At 36.5% G+C, this 12,229-nt stretch overlaps 1 long non-coding RNA gene across 1 annotated transcript; it reads left to right on the forward strand.

The window, feature by feature from the left end:
* The first annotated feature begins 3,679 nt into the window (after positions 1–3,679).
* On the forward strand, positions 3,680–4,945 carry LOC140811722 (uncharacterized). Its single transcript, XR_012113511.1, has 3 exons — positions 3,680–3,810; positions 4,108–4,196; positions 4,793–4,945. It is a non-coding gene; the product is annotated as an uncharacterized lncRNA (long non-coding RNA).
* Positions 4,946–12,229: the final 7,284 nt, after the last annotated feature.

Genomic DNA, 12,229 nt, shown 5'->3' on the forward strand with positions numbered 1-12,229 from the left:
CTAGATATTCTATGGTAAGGGTTCTCGAGCTAAGATTTCTTTGATATCTGTTTTGTCCATGACTCGTTTGTTGCATAAAGGAGCCGAATGTTTCTTGGTTTATGCGATTGATATTTCAAGGTCAGTACCTAAATTGGCAGATATTCCAATTGTTAGTGAATTTTCATATGTATTTCCAGATGAGATTCCAGGATTTCCTCCAGTCCGAGAGATTGAGTTCAACATTGAGTTGATGCCAGGTACACAGCTTATTTCTAGAGCTCCTTTTAGAATGGCGCCAACTTAACTGAAGGAATTAAAGGAACAACTTGAGGATCTATTGGCTAAAGGATATATAAGACCAAGTGTTTCACCTTGGGGTGCTCCAGTTTTATTCGTGAAGAAGAAAGATGGGTCTATGAGGCTTTGTGTCGATTAAAGACAGTTGAATAAAGCCACAGTAAAGAATAAGTATCCTTTACCAAGGATTGATGATCTCTTTGACCAGTTGCAGGGTTCTTCAGTATATTCTAAGATTGATTTAAGATCCGATATCATCAGTTAAGAGTTAGAGAGACAGATGTGCCTAAGACTGCTTTTCGTACCAGGTATGGGCATTTTGAATTTTTGGTTATGCCTTTTGGGTTGACCAATGCACCTGCGGTATTTATGGATTTGATGAACCGTGTGTTTCAACGGTATATAGATCAATTTTTTGTGATCTTCATTGATGATATTCTTATTTATTCAAAATCTGAATCTGAGCATGCCGAACACTTGAGAGCTGTTTTGCAAATTTTGAGAACTGAAAAGTTGTATGCTAAATTATCCAAATGCGAGTTTTGGTTGGATAGAGTGTTTTTCCTTGGACATGTTATTTAAAGTGCTGGTATATCAGTTGATCCAAGTAAAGTTGAGGCAGTCATCAATTGGTCTAGACCGACATCAGTTCCTGAGGTACGTAGTTTTATGGGTTTGTCAGGATATTATCGCAGATTTATTGAAAGATTCTCACAAATTGCGAGGCCAATTACCTATCTGACACAAAAGAATGCACCATTTATTTGGTCGCAAGCATGTGAGAATAGTTTTGTTGAAGTTAAGAAGATATTGACTAGTGCTCCTGTTCTGACTATCCCATCAGGTGCAGGAGGATTTACAGTGCACACTGATGCTTCACATCAAGGATTGGGTTGTGTATTAATGCAGCATGGCCATGTGGTTGCTTATGCTTCACGACAGTTGAAGCCACATGAGTCTAGATACCCAGTGCATGACTTGGAACTAGCAGCAGTGGTTTTTGCCCTAAAGATTTGGCGTCACTACTTGTATGGGGAGAAATTTGAGATATTCACAGATCATAAGAGTTTGAAATACCTCTTTTCACAAGCGGAGCTGAACATGAGACAGAGGCGTTGATTAGATTTGTTGAAAGACTATGATTGCGAGATAAAATATTATCCGGGTAAGTCTAATGCAGCAGCCGATGCTTTGAGTAGAAGAGTATGTAATATGTCTTTGATCACTAGCAGTGTATCTGATTTAGTAGAAGAATGTTGTCTTTCTGGTTTGGATTTTGTGGTAGATACTCAACCTGTAAGAGTATTTATGATTCAGATAGAGCCCGAGTTGTTTGTAAAAATTAAAGAGGCACAAAGGTTAGATCAAAGAATTCAGAAATCAATTGAACTCGTCATATCAGGACATAGATCAGAATTTCAGGTCAATAATGAGGGTATTTTGTTTGTGAATGATCGTATTGTAGTTCCTAATATTTCAGAGTTGAGGATACAGATTTTGCGTGATGCTCATTGCAGTAAATTCAGTGTACACCCTGGAAGTAAAAAGATGTACAATGACTTGAAGAAACAATTTTGGTGGAAAAGAATGAAATCTGACATAGAAGAATTTGTATCTCGTTGTTTGAATTTTCAACAAGTGAAAGCAGAAAAGAAGCGACCAGGAGGTCTTTTGCATAGCCTTAAGGTTCCATAATGGAAGTGGGACCATATTACCATGGACTTTGTCACGAAATTTCCGAGGTCGTCGAGGGGTTGCGATGCAATTTGGGTTATCTTTGACAGATTAACCAAGTCTTCTTGTTTCATTCCTTATCAGATGACATATAGGCACGATTAGATGGCCAGATTGTACATCAGAGAAGTTTTGAGATTGCATGGTGTGCCTAAGTCCATTGTATCAGATCGTGATCCCAGATTTTCTTCTCATTTTTTGCAGAGTTTACAAGAGGCTCTTGGTACTCGTTTGCATTTGATTACAGCATATCATCCTCAGACAGACGGACAGTCAGAACGTACTATTCAGACATTAGAGGATATGTTGAGAGCTGTAGTGATGGATTTTGGTATTGGTTGGCAGGATTCGTTACAACTTGTCGAGTTTTCTTATAACAACAGTTATCAAGTAAGCATTGGAATGTCACCATTTGAAGCACTATATGGCAGGAAATGTAGATCTCCTCTGTATTGGGACGATTTATCTGATGCACCAATTGTAGGACCTGATATGATAAGAGATATGACAGAGAAAGTAAAATTGATTCAGAGTCGTATGCGAGCTGCTCAGGATAGGCAGGATAGGTATGCGAACATCAGGAGACGGTCATTGATTTTTGAGAAAGGTGACAAAGTTTTTCTGAAAATATGTCCTTTCCGTGGTACAGTTAGATTTGGAAAGAAGGGTAAATTATAACCAAGATTCATAGGTCCGTATGAAATTTTGGAACGTGTTGGTGATTTGGCTTATAGATTAGCTCTTCCTCCTGCATTATCAGGTGTTCATGATGTTTTTCATGCGTCTGTGTTTAGGAAATATTATCCAGATCCTTCTCATGTACTTCCACCCGACGAGGTTGAGTTAGATCAGACTTTGAGCTACATTGAGAGACCGATTCAAATTCTAGACATAAAATATAAGCAACTCAGAAATAAATTGATACCGTTGATTAAAGTACAGTGGAACAGACATGGTGTCGAGGAGGCAACTTGGGAATTAGAAGATAAAATGAGACAAAAATATCCAGAGTTATTCAAATGAAGTATGCTTCTATTCTTGGTTTTATTTTCAGTATTGATTATGACATGATAGACTTGAAAGAGATGATTAATTTCGAGGACGAAATCTATTTTTAGAGGGGAGGAATTGTAATGCTCGAATTTTTAGAATAATGTTTTGTATATTGATCCAATTGATGTGAGGCCATTTCCATTAGAAAGATAAGACATAAGACTATAACTTTCCAGTTTTGAGCTTTGTTCAAATCATTAGGGAAGACGAGCCAAAAGTGCACGAAGTGTGTCGTGCGTATCGTCGTTCCTACAATGACATATGTTGGGAGATTGAGCATAACGTTTTACTTTGATATCCAAATGATCTGAAATTTGGAGAGGTTCAAGAAAATACATAGGGCTACAACTTTGTAGTTTACCCCTTTTCGAAATTATGAAAGGAAAAGGCGTTTCGGAAGCGGTCTTTGTAGTGGATGTGCGCAGTGTGCGCGCCCGGGCGGGCTTTGTTCGAGAAAAAGGGTGTTTTTGCCGAGAGTTCCGCGCCCGGGCGGAAAAAGATGTCCGCCGGGCGGCCAGCGATTTTAAAAAGCGTATTTTGAGGTTTGGATGGTATATATTAGATTGGGGAATGATTTTTGTATCATTTCTTCTCATCCTCATTTCTTTCCATCGGTTTAGAACTAGGGTTCTTCATTTTTCCTTTCATCTTCTAATTTATTCTTCAATCTATGGGAGATTTGTTCAAGGAAATTATGAAATAAAGTTAGATTTGTGATCCTCTCTCCAAGATCTTCAAGATGGTGTAAGTATGTTATATTTTTATTCAAGTTTGGAAATGAGATGAAGTTTAGAATTTATATTTGTGTTGATATTTGAGCTGTTGGTGATGTTGGAGTTGTGTTGGTTTGAATATAAAATGGAATTGAAGCCAATGGCAAAGTATATGAGCTAATTTCTTTAGCACGCATGCTATGTGTTTGATGAAATGATTCATTGAATGTTTTTATGGCATATTAAGGTTAAGAAATTTACGGATCTTGATTCGAAGCAGTATTGAACTAATTATGAATTTTGAACAGAAATTACTCTATTTTGATAGATGATCAAAGTCCTTGAGTTATAGTAGAATTCAAAGGTTCAAGACTTCTCACCTACGCATTTCGATCTTCTTTTGGTAATATTTGAAAGGTATGTTACGGTCGGTAACATACGAGGTAAAAGTATCATTTTTATTTTAAATTGAAAACTCTATGGCTCGATGAACTATTGGTGATTTGATGATGATTGTTGTATTGAGATGAGTTGATTATGATATCGAAGTGATGATATTGATTCGCATCATTACATTGCATATTGAGCCACTTTTTGATTCAGATTCGATATGGCGGAGGTCGCCTTGATTTATTGATTTGTTGGACATATGGGGCTATAGTTGAGTTGGCATAGTGTATGCGGAGGTCGCTGCTATGGCCTGAACACTCTCTATAGGCGCACCATAGTCTTGGGATTGTAGAACACAGCAATCCACCTCGAGCGGATGAGTCGGTGGATGTTGTTGGGTGATTCTATTCCCTTGGGTACCCTATGACCAGATGATTCACTTGATCTTGAGATTTATTGATAGCTCACAGCTTCTGATCATGCATTGCATTATATTGCATCTTTATGAATCTCATATGAACTATATGTAAATTTTAAATTCTCATATGTTATTGATTGTATCATACTGGGTTTATACTCACCGGCATGTCGGCTACCTCTTGTTTTCATGTGCTTGACGGTAGGTGAGGCGAGGCTTGGGATGCCAGAGTCCAGTTCCAGGCGAGGAGATACGAGTTAGAGTGGGATTCTCGGGTCTTAGGAGCCATGTGATGATGTTTGGATTTATTTGGTTCACTACTTTATTTTGGCATGTTGAAAATTATATTTCAAACATGTGAGACTTTTAAATTATTTTGACGATGTTTTATGTGGATTTGTGAACAACAAATTATGTATTTTATTAAATCGTTTGGTTTGATACATTTAAAATTATTAGTATTAGATATCGGACCCGGGACCCCACAATTGCATTCTCCCTTTAACTTCATGCCCAAAATTATTAACTTGTTTAATTATGGATATTTTGTCATGAAAGTTTCGTTATTTATTATAGCATTAAGAAAGGAAAAAAATGCATTTGTACTTAATATTGGTTTTTTTAATTTATTCACAATTTTATAAAATAATTTGGATTTTAAAAAAAAAGAGGTAAATTTGTCACTTATTGGGCCCACGAACCTACCTAAAAGACGACACACATAAAGGAACTTTCAACTTGCCAATATTTCTGATTAATTCAAGAGGTTGGTATTTCTGATTAATTCAAAGAATACGCTCTTATCTCAATGTAGGATAGACCCAATAGGACCTCAAGGCCGCTTCCATATTTTCAACAGGCTGCCCTCAAAAATGTAGTACTTCGTTTAATGGGTTCAAGATTTGACTCTCATAGCCTTAGCTCCCAATGATGCAATTAACAGATACTATCCTGTCACATCTCTGGTTCCTGGACACAATCAACTAAGACTGTACGTAATGGGCTATACTAGCAGCTATGTTGCATCTACCGCACTCAAAAAAATGATAAAGTGTTGTTGCGAAAGTATTTATTTCATAGGCTTATAAAAACCTACAAAATTCTCCCACTAGCTCAATGTCGGATTGGGTATTACAGTCACATCTGAATTTGGTTTATTCTTTACTTTTTGCTTAAAATTTTTGGATGTTCTGATTTAAAAATCAACAAAAGTGAGAGTAAGACATTATTTATAGTTTTGGACTTGGGGAACTTATTATATAATTTCTGAAAAGAAAGACTTTAGTTTTTTTTTTCTGGGAAACATATTAAATTGTTTTATTTTTGAAGATGTTCAGTGCTCTCAATCAATGTTGTAGAACCCGTAAATCAGACTACGTATTAACCATGCATAATTTCTAGTATTTAAATTAAAAATGATTTTTATGCATGAGGATTTAAATTCTTTTCTTTAAATTTAATTATTTCATTCAATAGTTTAATTGTTATCGTTTCAGTTAATTAAGTGAGGCCGGACTGGAGTTGGAGTATTGAGATAAAATTTAATATTAAGAAAGAATTTATTTAAGATAAATAATAAGTTAATTTAATGTAAAAGAATGTTTAAGGATTTATTTAATTAATTAAAGAGAAATAACAAATAATTATTTTATGTCCAATAATTTAATTAAAAGCCTAAATTAAAATATGTGACCAATTGAGATAAGTTAATCTAGGCTTATTTAATTTAAGAAATTATAATTTAACATGATAGTAAATTTACCTTTAAGATTTAAAAATTTGCCATGCATGCAAGATACTTTCTATCTCAAACTAATTTATTAATTCACTAAAATATTTAATAGGTAGATAAAACTCTAAATATTTAAAATACAATATTTAAGCAATATTTCCCTCCATTTAAACTCAAGAATTCGGCCACCCCTTGGGAGATTTGATATTTATTTGACAACTCACCATTTTGATTCTTTCCTTAATCTTTTCTTGGAGATAATTCCCTCACCATTTAATCCTCAATAATTATTAATTAAGCAACATTTTATCCCTTTTTAATAAGTAATTTTTGGCCACCCCATTGTAGGATTTATTTTGTTTAACAACTCACCATTTTATTTCTTTCCTTATCCATTCTTGGTAGATAATTCACTCACCATTTAATCTTCATTAATTAAACAATTAAGCAATATTTTACCCATTTTTAAAAGCTAGAATTCGGTCCCCTTAATCAATTCAAAGATTTGTTTTGACAACTCAACATTTGATATCATTCCTTATTCTTTTCTTGGGAAATAATTCCCCCACCTTTTAATCACCAAATAATTAATTAATTAAGCAATTTTCTACCCTATTTTGTATGATAAAAAAATCGGCCAACACACCTCCAAAATATCCCTCAAAAATCTTTTGATATCAAACCATTTCCTTATCTAACAATTTCAAAGAAAGCAAGATTTGATCTTGCCATTTAATTCCCTTCTATCTTGCAACTTCCCTTCATTCTTCCCTAGCCATTCTTCTCTCCATATTTCGAAATTTCAGAGCCTTTCATCACAAGAAAAATCGAGATTTGCTCAAGGAAAAATAAGAGAGAAAAAGTGAGAAAAGAAGAACACTTCGTCTCCTCCGCGCCGCGTCGTCGTTTCGTTTGTTTTTCTTTCAAAACAAACCAAGGCATGTATATATTTTTATTTACTCTTCAATCAAGTCATATAGGTATTTTTAAACATTACATGTACACTATTTCATGCAAGAAAACCGAAATATAACAGCAAGTTTATTGTAAAAATTCTGCACAGTTTTTCCTCCATTTCATGCTTCACGGTTTGCATCGTTTTGATGGTTTCAGGGTGTGGTTCGATTCTAGGGGCTCAGTTCTGCATCTAGACGCCTACTAGGGTGTGTCAAGACCATGTTGGTCCATTAGTTCAAGCCCCATGTATGCTGGAAATCAGAAATGACAGCAACTCTTCCCCTAGCGCCACTTTGAGTTTCGATTTTTTGTTCTTCCTGTCAAAGGATCTGGTCTTGGCTGACCTAGGGGCTATATCCATGGTTAGAACACCTCCTTGGCATGTCTAGGACGTGACCAAGATGCCCTTTCATGGCTTGATTCACGTCCCAATCGGTTTCAAAAATAAACAAGAACAGTCCCTCGGTTTTTAGAAAATTTTGGTGGTGGTGGTGTGTGTGGTGTTCGAAAGTATGGGTGTTGGTGTGGATCTTGGTTGGCTCTTTAGCCCTTAGCCACGGTTCATACCATGCCCCTGGATGTCTAGATCATACCATGGTCAACCAAATGGCCACTGGAATGATCCATGACAACAAGCAACAGCAAAGCCCCACGCGTGCAGGTTTTGCCCTCGGTTGGGCGAAGGGTCATGTTTTGGGTGTGGGTTGGATTGTGGCTGGCCTAGGGCCCTTAGCCATGGTTCAAACCATTCCTTAGGATGTTGGTAAGAGGTTCTGGTCGGTGGTTCAAGCCCTAATTGCCATTAGCCTTGAAAACGACGCAAGGAAACGCACTCACAGCTGCTGTAATATTTGACAGCAAGTGTGCTGCGGTTCAGAGGTGAATTTCGGGTTCTTTGTTGGCTTTTAGGCTATGGCCTTGGACTGGATAGTACCTCATCAAGTTAGAAAGGCCATATTTTTGGCCGTTTGTGATTCGGATAAGTTTAGAGGTCGTACGAGAATTTACGGTGCAATGTGCCAAAATGACTCTCGAAAGAGCGTTTCATGTTTTTGGCCTCCATTCACCAAAATTCGAGCACTATAATTTTAGGAGCATTATTTCATTATTTTAGGTGTATTTTAATCATGACTAAATGATGGTTTAGTGTTGGTTCGGGTTGGCACGGAGTCATGATTAAATACCAAGTCATTGGGCGTAATTGTCTCGTTTTTTGATTCAATTACAAAGTTTGGTCAAGTTAAATCATTTGCATATTTTCACATTATATTTAGGTCGCAGCGAGCCTGGGAACGATCCAACCCATTTGGTAAAATAAATACAGGATATTTAATGATGTTATTTAATTATATTGCGTGCAAAAATATTCATTTTTGAGATTTATGCGATATTGCTTGTGATCACTTCACTATCATGGGATTATTACTTCACCCGGTGGTCACTTACCGGTCAGTTCAGTTCTCTACCACCCAGTATACTGTGACATTAGTCTGATCAGACGATTATTACTTCACCCGGTGGTCACTTATCGGTCAGTTCTGTAAAGGCCCGTAAATTCGTATTCGTAAATTTGCGGAAAAATTAAAAATTTTCTTTTTAAATAATTAAAATGTCTTATTCATAAGATAAACTGATAAATAAAGTTTAATATTCAAAATAACAGCGGAAGAATTCAATGTTTGCAAAGTATCAATTTAAAATAATTAATCAACAGATAAAAACTGAGTTCGGAAAATAACAAATGCTAAATATGAGGTCCTCGGGTTCCACTACTGCCGACCCAAGCTATCTCACTGGTCCCCGCCCTCGGCCCCGACATCATCAGTACCTACAATAATCAAGTCTAGTGAGTCTAAAGACTCAGCATGCATATATCGTAAATAACAAGTAAATACATAATAAAATCGCCTGCATGTGAAAATATCATGTCATGAAGTTTAACGTAAAATATCATTCCATGAGTAATTATAATACGTGCATAACTGAACTGAAAATATCATAAGTGATAATGTTTGCTCCTTGGAGCCCTGTAATGAAATAGCTTGTAATAATTTTCTGGTGAGATTATGGTCTACGCAAGTGGCCCCTGAACTGAAGTGAACTGACCGGTAACTGGCGACCGGATGAAGTAATAATCAAATGACCGGTAACTGGCGACCGGGTGGTACCAAACTGAACTGACCGGTAACTGGCGACCGAGTTTCGTAATAATCTCATGATAGTAAAGTGACCACAAGCAATATCGCATAAATCTCAAAATTAATATTTTGCACGTAATATAATTAAATAACATCATTAAATATCCTGTAATAATTTTTCTGATTGGGTTGGATCGCTCCCAGGCTCGCTGCGACTTAAATCTAACATGAAAAATATGCAAATGATTTAACTTGACCAAACTTTGTAATTAAATTCAAAAATTGAGAAAATTACGCCTATCGACTTCGTATTTAATCTTGACTCCGTACCAACCGGAACCAACACCGAACCATTATTTAGTCATGATTAAAATACGTCTAAAATGATGAAATAATGCTCCTAAATTTACAGTACTCGAAATTTAGTGAATGGAGTCCAAAAACATGAAACGCTCTTTCGAGAGTTATTTTGGCACCTTGCACCGTAAATTCTCGTACGACCTCTAAAATGATCCGAATCACAAACGGCCAAAAACATGGCCTTCCCAACTTGATGAAGTGTTGTCCGGTCCAAGGCCATAAGCTAAAAGCCAACCAAGGACCAGGAATTCACCTCTTCACCGCAGCACACTTGCTGTCAAAAATTACAGCAGCAGCGCTTTGTTTTCCTTCCGTCGTTTGCAAGGCTAATGGCCATTGGGGCTTGAACCACCGACCAGAACCTCTTACAAACATCCTAATGAATGGTTTGAACCATGGCTAAGGGGCCTAGGCTAGCCACAATCTGAACCACACCAGAAACACGACCTCACTCCTAACCGAGAATGTAATCTGCGCGCTTGGGGGGTTTTGCTTCGTTTGCTGTCATGGACCTTTCCAGTGGCCATTTGGTTGACCATGGCACAATCCATACATCAAGGGGTATGGTGTGAACTAGGGCTACGGGCCAGAGGCCAACCGAGGTCCATCCCAAACCCCCCCAAAACCAAGGGACACATGCAGAATTCAAAGGGACGAAGGGGCTGTTTTTGTTCTTTGATTTGAAAACCGATGCAACCATGGACCAAGCCTTGAAAGGCCAACTTGGTCACGTCTTAGACATAATAAGGAGATGTTCTAACCATGGATATGGCCCTTGGGGCAGCCAAGATCAGATTCATCCCACTTGACAGCAAGCTGCAAATTCGAAACTCAATATGACACTAAGGGGAGAGTTGCTGCCATTTGAGTTGCTGGGGGAAAAAGAGGCTTTAACCAATGGTCAAATCCCTTCTTAATACACTCTATATCAATCCTAGATGTAGCCTGGAAAGTCTGGACGTGAGCCAACCCCTGAAATCACTAAAACCATGCACAACCGTGAAGCACAAGATGGAACAAAATCTGTGAAGAATTTTCAATAATGGTGCTGTCAAAAATTTCGGTTTTTGGCTATCAAACCATGATCATGTAATGTTTAAAAATCATATTATGACTTGATTGAAGAGTCAAGAAAAATATACACATGCCTGGAAATTGATTAAGGAAGAACACAAACTAAACGACGGCACGGCACGGCGGAGTCGGATTTTTCTTTTCTTATTGTCTTGTTGGAAGCTCTCGATTTATGCTGCTGCTCACACACTAATTTGCTGCTATATTACTGATATTTTCGAATGAGGGAAAAGTATGGAGTGCTAAGGATTGAAGGGGAAAAATACAAGGAAAAATGGAGAAGTCAAGTCATGCATGCATTTAGATGCTAGCTAGGTACAAAGAATGTGTTTATTGTCAATCCCATGGTCCCCTCCAATATGCTGCACGTGAATTGTGCTGAGTTTTCTTCTGCATTTCGGTGGAATGGTGATGGAGAGAAGACTAGGAAAATGAATGGGAAGTTGCAAGGAAAATGAAGGAGTTATGCAATGATTTAGGATGAAAGTTCAAAGTCAAGGAATTGATTAGCATGTCAAATTATTCCTTCCTTGGCTGTTGTACGAAAAAGGTGAATTGGTAGGCTAGATTAATGTTTTGATTAGGTGGAATACAAGTGCATAAATGATTAATTGTTGATAAGTAAGAATTGAGGGAATTATTATACTAAGGAGATCAAATGAGGTTTGACTATGATGGGGTTTACCAAATTTAATTAAATTGGTTGAGGGGCCGAAAATTGCTATGAAATTGGTAAGGAAATTTGTTGATTTGTGTTTTTAAATTCTTAAGGCTTTAAAACCTAATAAATATATATTTTAGTGAATTATTAATTTAATTTAGGATAATCATTTTACATGGCATGGCTAATAAATTACTAACATGCTAGGTTGAAATTTTCTTAAATAAAATAGGCCTAGATTAATTTATCCCATTTGATTACACATTTTAATTTAGGCTTTTTAATTAATTATTGAACATAAAAGAATTAATTAGCAACTTAAGTCTAATTAATTAAATAAAATCCTAAAACATTCTTTATCATTAAAATAAATTATTTCTTGGCTTAAATTAAATTTAGGAATATTTTCTTATTATTAATCTTATCTCTAATCTCCAACTCCGGTCCAGCCTCGCGTATTTAACTGAAAAGATAGCACTTAAACTACTGAATAAAATACTTAAGTTTAAAGAAAAGAATTTAAATACTCCTGCACTGAAAAATCATTTTAATTTAAATACTAAGAATTATGCATGGTTTATAAGTAGTCCAATTTACGAGTTCTACAACTCTCCCCCCTTAAAAGAAATTTCGTCCTCGAAATTAAAACTCACCGAATAACTCCAGATAACGACTCCTCATCTCAGGCTCAGACTCCCACGTAGCTTCTTCCTCTGAATG

Source organism: Primulina eburnea, chromosome 1 (assembly GCF_022965805.1).
Source record: "Primulina eburnea isolate SZY01 chromosome 1, ASM2296580v1, whole genome shotgun sequence".
Lineage (NCBI taxonomy): Eukaryota > Viridiplantae > Streptophyta > Magnoliopsida > Lamiales > Gesneriaceae > Primulina > Primulina eburnea.